The following is a 6131-nucleotide window of genomic DNA, read 5'->3' as shown; positions in this document are numbered from 1 at the left end:
TCCTGATTTGGGAAATGAGGATCATCTGAGCTTTTGTTTTTTAAAAAAGTGTCCAGTGCAAACCCTATCTACTGAATCAGACTTTCAAAGAAGACATCTGGTAATTTACACATTATTAAGTTCTCTAGATAATTTTTTCTTTTAATCAGTGAGAGACACTGCTGGATGCTTAGGCTGCTCTTTAGAACAATTAAATTGGCATTTCTTGGGGCTGAGACCCAGACGGCAGGGCTTTTTAAAGTTCCCCAGGTGATTCCACCATGCAGCCAGCCTTGAGATGCCCTGGCGAGGGCTCGTCTGTGCTTCTGTACAAGGGAGAGCAGCTGTGAGAAATTTTCCTAGGACTTTACCATCCTGACTTGTATGTGTGATAAAAATGCTTTTGAAGTATTCATTTCTAGGCTCAGAATCAGTCATCTGTATGACTGATCACACACACATGCATACACACACACACACACGTGTCTATCATTGAGATGGGGACAACGCCTGTTGTGGAACTAAAACACAAACACACACAAAACTCCCCCAAAACTGCCACAGTGAATCTTGGGCTTCCTGACAATATGAAATGTGGCCCGGATGTGTAGGAATCCCGGGGCCTGGATGAGGGGATACCTGGACTGAGTCATCTTGGCCACAGTCTGCCTAATTTTGGACTGGCTGCCTACTGATTCGGCTTTTCATTTCCACAACAGTCCACTCGGCCATTGGCTCCCTTGATGTCTGAGGTGTACAGACATGCTTTGAGCACACACTATAGAGCACCTGCACTTTGGGGGTTATCAGAGAAGATAGGTCCCTGGTGCCTTTTCCAAAATCTTTGGCACCAGATGGTTTTGGGATTTAGAACTCTTTTTTTAAGTTTTAGAAAGGCGATATGGTATATGGTCCATACATTAGATAACATCCCCAGCTGGGTCTGGGGCAGCAGCCTCTAATCAAACACATGGATATTTCTGCAATAAAATGAAGAAAGGACTAAAAATAGCCTCACACTGGGTCAGATCAGATTTTGTCATCAAATGAGTTAGGAACAACCTGTATTTCCTGAACTTTTGTGTTTTTGCAATTGAGGATCTGTGTCACCTCAAACTACCCACAGTCCCAGCTCTCAGTGCTTTCAGCCCTGTGGAGAAGGAGCTGGAGTCTGGGAAGAGCATGTGGTCCAGCTATTCCTTTGCTGCTGGAGGTTGGGACATCACAAACGTGCTTGGTGTGGCCCCAGGACAGCATTCTTGGAGATGTACTTTGGAATTTTATTCTTCTCTATCATTGGAAGATGCTTCAAGAAACAATCTTATGAAACCTATCAATGCGTTTCACATAAAGAAGTCAAGTCATCAGGGGCTGGCCCCCTGGCCGAGGTTAAGTTCATACACTCCACTTCAGTGGCCCAGGTTTCGCCAGTTTGTATCCTGGGTGCGGACACAGCACCGCTCATCAGGCCATGCTGAGGTGGCATCCCACATGCCACAACAAGAAGGACCTACAATTAGAATATACGACTATGTACTGGGGGGCTTTGGGGAGAAGAAGAAGAAAAAAAAGATTGGAAACAGATGTTAGCTCAGGTGCCAATCTTAAAAAAAAAAAGTAAAGTCATCAGATGAAGGGGTGTTTTCTGATGATAATGAGGACTTTTAATTGGCTCTGTTTCCATTTTCACTTTGATCCAGAGGAAGTACAGAACCACTTTTCTGACTTAACTTTGGAATCTATGTAGGAACTGGTCACCTACTTATTTGTTTTTAATGTTTCTAGCCAGTCTGTAATTCCAATTCTTATTTAGGTTTTCCTTATCCTAGTGTTTTATGTTCTATTTATATTTTGCTGTCATATTCTGTGTATTTTCCACAAGCCACCTCAGATCCTCTGTGAATTAAGGCAGGGGAGAAGGGATTAGGAGATGACAACTCCTAGGAGATGACTGACAAGCTGGAGGGGTGGAGGTTCTCTGGTTGTCATTCCTCATGGTTGTGTTTTAAGGGCTAGAGCTCAAGCCTGGGGCTACTGGGCATTTTCCCTGTTGGCTGAAAGACACTAGGTGGTGTTAATGATCTTCCTCCCTGGCCCTCTCTTCATAAAACACACAGCCAGGAATAAATTTTAAGAGTACTAATTATTGAGGACCCATGATGTGCAGCTGTTGTACTAGGTTTTGTATACAAATGCTCATTTAATCCTACAAGATCGGTATTGTCCTCATTTAACCATGTTCCAAGAAGGTAAGCAGCTTGCCTGTGGTCACAGTGAGTACATGCAGAAAAGGTGTCTGGACCCAAGTCTGCCTGGATTCAAACATGGGAAAGGGGAAAACAACAAAAATCCAACAGAAATCTGACTGGACTCATTTCAGTGTTCGCTTGCATTTTGCAGCACGAGAGACCCGCACCTTGCATTGTTCCAGTTGGATTCCAGGCAGGAGCCATAGAGGAAGAGTCTAGGTATGGTTGGGGGTCACCTATGGGATCTTTGGTTACTCTCACTATTGGATGGGATGCCTTGTCATTGTGTTCATCTGGCTTGGGCTTTGACTTAATGTAGGATCCTATGGAAGCATCCCAGGCAGAAGGAATCATTTACGTTGAGTCCTTCCTTTAAAAGGAAGTTGTTTGCTTGCTAATTTGGTGGCAACTCCCATTGGACCTTTTAGACTTGAACGTTTTTCTCAGTTCGTGAGGCCTTCCCTGACCACTCACTATAATTAAAAAATGCTCTATTAGTGAAACAGATCAGTTGATGATTGACTTTATGTAAGGATGCACTTGCAATTCTTTTTAATATGGAGTATCAGAAATAGAAGCTTACTGACAAAATATCTGATTTACAATGAACATTCCAGGAATAAGCATAATGTGTCTGTTCTGCCTCAAATCTCCTTGTCTGTAGAACATGGCTAAGATGGAGCTGGAAGGCTACAAGACGAATTAATCTCTTCCCTGTCGGAATTTATTTGCTGATTAAGGTAGCACTAAAGTGTCCTCATGTCAGAATCCCATTCCACAAAGTTCCAGGCCTGTGGGATGGATGTGGGTAGCCTAATAGTTTTATTTTATAAACTGAGTCATGTATAATGTAAAGCATGCTACGTTTCTCCCATTTAACATGGCCTTCTTGTTTCTTCAGGCATGTCTGAACAGAATTTGGATTCTGATCATGATTGCTGTCCTCTGTGAGCATCTATTCCACATGTGGGTACCGTCCCCAAAAGTCTGCTCTCTGGCCCTGATCTGGTCCCTCCACACTAATGCTGGGTGGTATAGAGGTGTCTTTCAAACTCCAGGTCACAACCTACCATGAAATCACTTTGGTGGTGGTTTGTCAGCTGTGTTCTCAATAACTGTGCACAATTACTACAAAATCTCAGTGGTGTAGACCAACGAGCCTTTGTTTCTTGCTGAGACATCTGTGAGTTGCCTGGGATTGCACTGATCTGGGCTGGGCTCTCCTGGGCTCGGCTTCCCTCTGCAGCTCTGCTCCTGTGTCCCTCATCCTCCTCAGGCCAGCAGGGTTTGTCCTTTTCAAGAGAGATGTATAAGAGGGCAAGCCCAACCACGCAAGCACATTTTCAAACTTTTGCTCATATCAAGTCTGCTAACAAGCCATAGACCAAGCAAGAGCCCAGAGTCAAGGGCTGGGGAAGTACATCCCACCTGCCAGGACGCCATGACAAAGGTGCGTGCTCTGGGGGGATGAAAAATGGAAACCAATAATTCAATGCTCAGCATTTTTACAAAGTACTTAAGCAGAACAGGAAAAAAAATCAGAGTGTAGTATAGAAAGGGTAAACATGGTCTCGTGAAACTTGTTCCACGTCTGTTTTCATCTGGATTATTAGTGGTCTCTTTACTGGGCTCCCTGCTTCTGCCCTCGCCTCCCCTGCAGGCTGCAGTCAGCACGGCCCCAGAGGGATCCCTACTGAAACCTTCCTGAAGCCTTGCAATGGCTTCCCACACAGGTGCCTTCGTGTTCCTGTCACCTGCCGGGCACCCTCCTACCTCAAGGCCTGATACCAGCTACTCCCTCTGGCCGGAATTCTCCCACAGGTATCTCGGGGACCCCCTCCCTCACTACGCATGAGGACTTTTGTCATCGTTTATTTGTTTATATTTATGTAATGCTAAGAACACAGATATCCTAAAGAAGAAACAGTAACAGAGTTTTTTCTGTACAGGATTTTGATTATAAAACACCAGTAATTTAAAGCTCTAAAACAGAAAAGCACATCAATCTAGAAAACTGTAAAACCTAGTTTCTCTCTTACCTGAATTAATCCGAGAACACCTAAACATTCTCTTTGAGATATTAACATTAAAATCATGCAAAGAAACTTTACCCATAGTGTTTAAACCATAAAACCAACACCTGGGTTGTACCTGACAAAGCCTATAAAGTGATGCACAGTGAATACAACTGGAAGAAAGTCAGGGTGACCGAGAGTCAGGGGAAAGAAGGCAGTCAGGGACAGGAGCCATGTGTGGAGCAGGGCGCCCCGCCGTGTCTGCTGCCAGCCCCGATGACCCCAGAGGCTCTGCACGCCGAGCAGCCCCCGGACAGCAGGGATGAAGCCTGAATCTCTAAGAGCCGGCAAACTGACGCTCCAGAAAAATGTCCACAATTAAAACCGAGGTAGTCCTCAGTGAAGAATGTAAACTAAGAGGCCCTAACTATTCATGATAAAACTGCAGCCGTCACCTCCACACCAAGACACTCCGGATCCCTCGTCCTGGTTTCATCAGCAGGTGGAAGCACGTGCCATCTGGTTTCCCTCTTTACCTGGTGTGTTTCCCCACTGAGTGCGGCCGAAGGAGGGCGGGGCCTTTGTCTGCTTTGTTCACTGCTGTGTTCCCAGGGCCTGAGCCGCAGGAGAAGCTCAAATATTTGTTGGTTGAATGAATTAATGAATAGGGATTTATTTTTCTCGTGGAACAAGAAATACAGAGGCCAGTGGTCCCCAGGTTGGTTCAGATGCCCGTCATGCCTTCAGGGAGCCAGGCTCTTTCCGTCTTTTCACTCTGCCAAGCTCAGTGTGTTGGGAGGTTTCCTCACAGTCTCAAAATGGCTAAGGCTGCTCCCACCATGTCGTTCTTTCTTCCCCAACAACTTGCAAAAACAGCAGCTCTCCTCACGCATCTTGAGCTGATCAGCAGCAGGAAAGTCTCCTCTCTTCTGGCCCGAGCTGAGTTAAACACACGTGTGTAAACCAATTCATGGCAAGCAGAAACGGATTCCTGTGACTGTTTTAGAACAGCTGTCATGAGTCCTCACCTGGGCCGGACACCTTCCACCCCAGAGGGGGATAAAATCAGAGCTCTGCTGGTAAGGAAAGAGGGCTGGGGACAGGATCGCCCGCGGTAGATTTCCACGCAGGACAGGCACGGCTCCTGGAGAGTGCTAAGAGCGCCCCTCGGACCATGGTGCAGGGGACCATCTCCATCTTTTTCACCCCAAAAGCCAGAGGAACAGGGGTTGTGCTGTGATTCTCCAAGATGGAGGCCACCCTGCCACAGCCCTCGTCTGTTCCCAGGGCGCAGCCACTGCACAGTCCGTCTCCCCATCCCCCCACCTCCCTTCCACGCCCACACGCTCACACGTCAGAGCAGAACCATCCTCACTGCTTGTCTCCCAAAGGTCTTCTGTGGAAGAGGACAGCCCCTCCACTTCCCTGTCTCCCTCAAGACCCAAGAAAAGGAGAGTTAACTACTTTTGGTTCAAAGGCTTTAAATTCCTAAGGAAAGCAGATTTACTGAATAAGAATCTTCTCTCTTATTTCTCTTTTTTAGAAAAGCAAACCAAATGAAAATTTAAAAACTTTATTTTTTGAATAGATAATACCGGTACATGGTACAAAATGCAAAAGGTACAAAAGGTATACGGTGAAAAGTAATTCCCACCCCATTTCCCAGAGGCAACCAAGGCCGCCAGGTGCCTTGTATCCTCCTAGTCTAGGCATATGCGAGCAGATATGTTTAGATGTCCGTGTGTGTGTATACGGACAGACACACACATACATATACACACCCACAGACACACGTTTTTCCCCATCCCCTTCCTCTTTTTAAAGACAAACACTAGGACAAGATGAGCCTCTTTCTCCCACTTAACCATGCATCCTGGGGGTCATTCCA

The sequence above is a fragment of the Equus caballus genome, chromosome 18 (assembly GCF_041296265.1).
Source record: "Equus caballus isolate H_3958 breed thoroughbred chromosome 18, TB-T2T, whole genome shotgun sequence".
Lineage (NCBI taxonomy): Eukaryota > Metazoa > Chordata > Mammalia > Perissodactyla > Equidae > Equus > Equus caballus.
The sequence above is the reverse complement of the archived record's forward strand: the minus strand, read 5'-3'. Positions refer to the sequence as shown.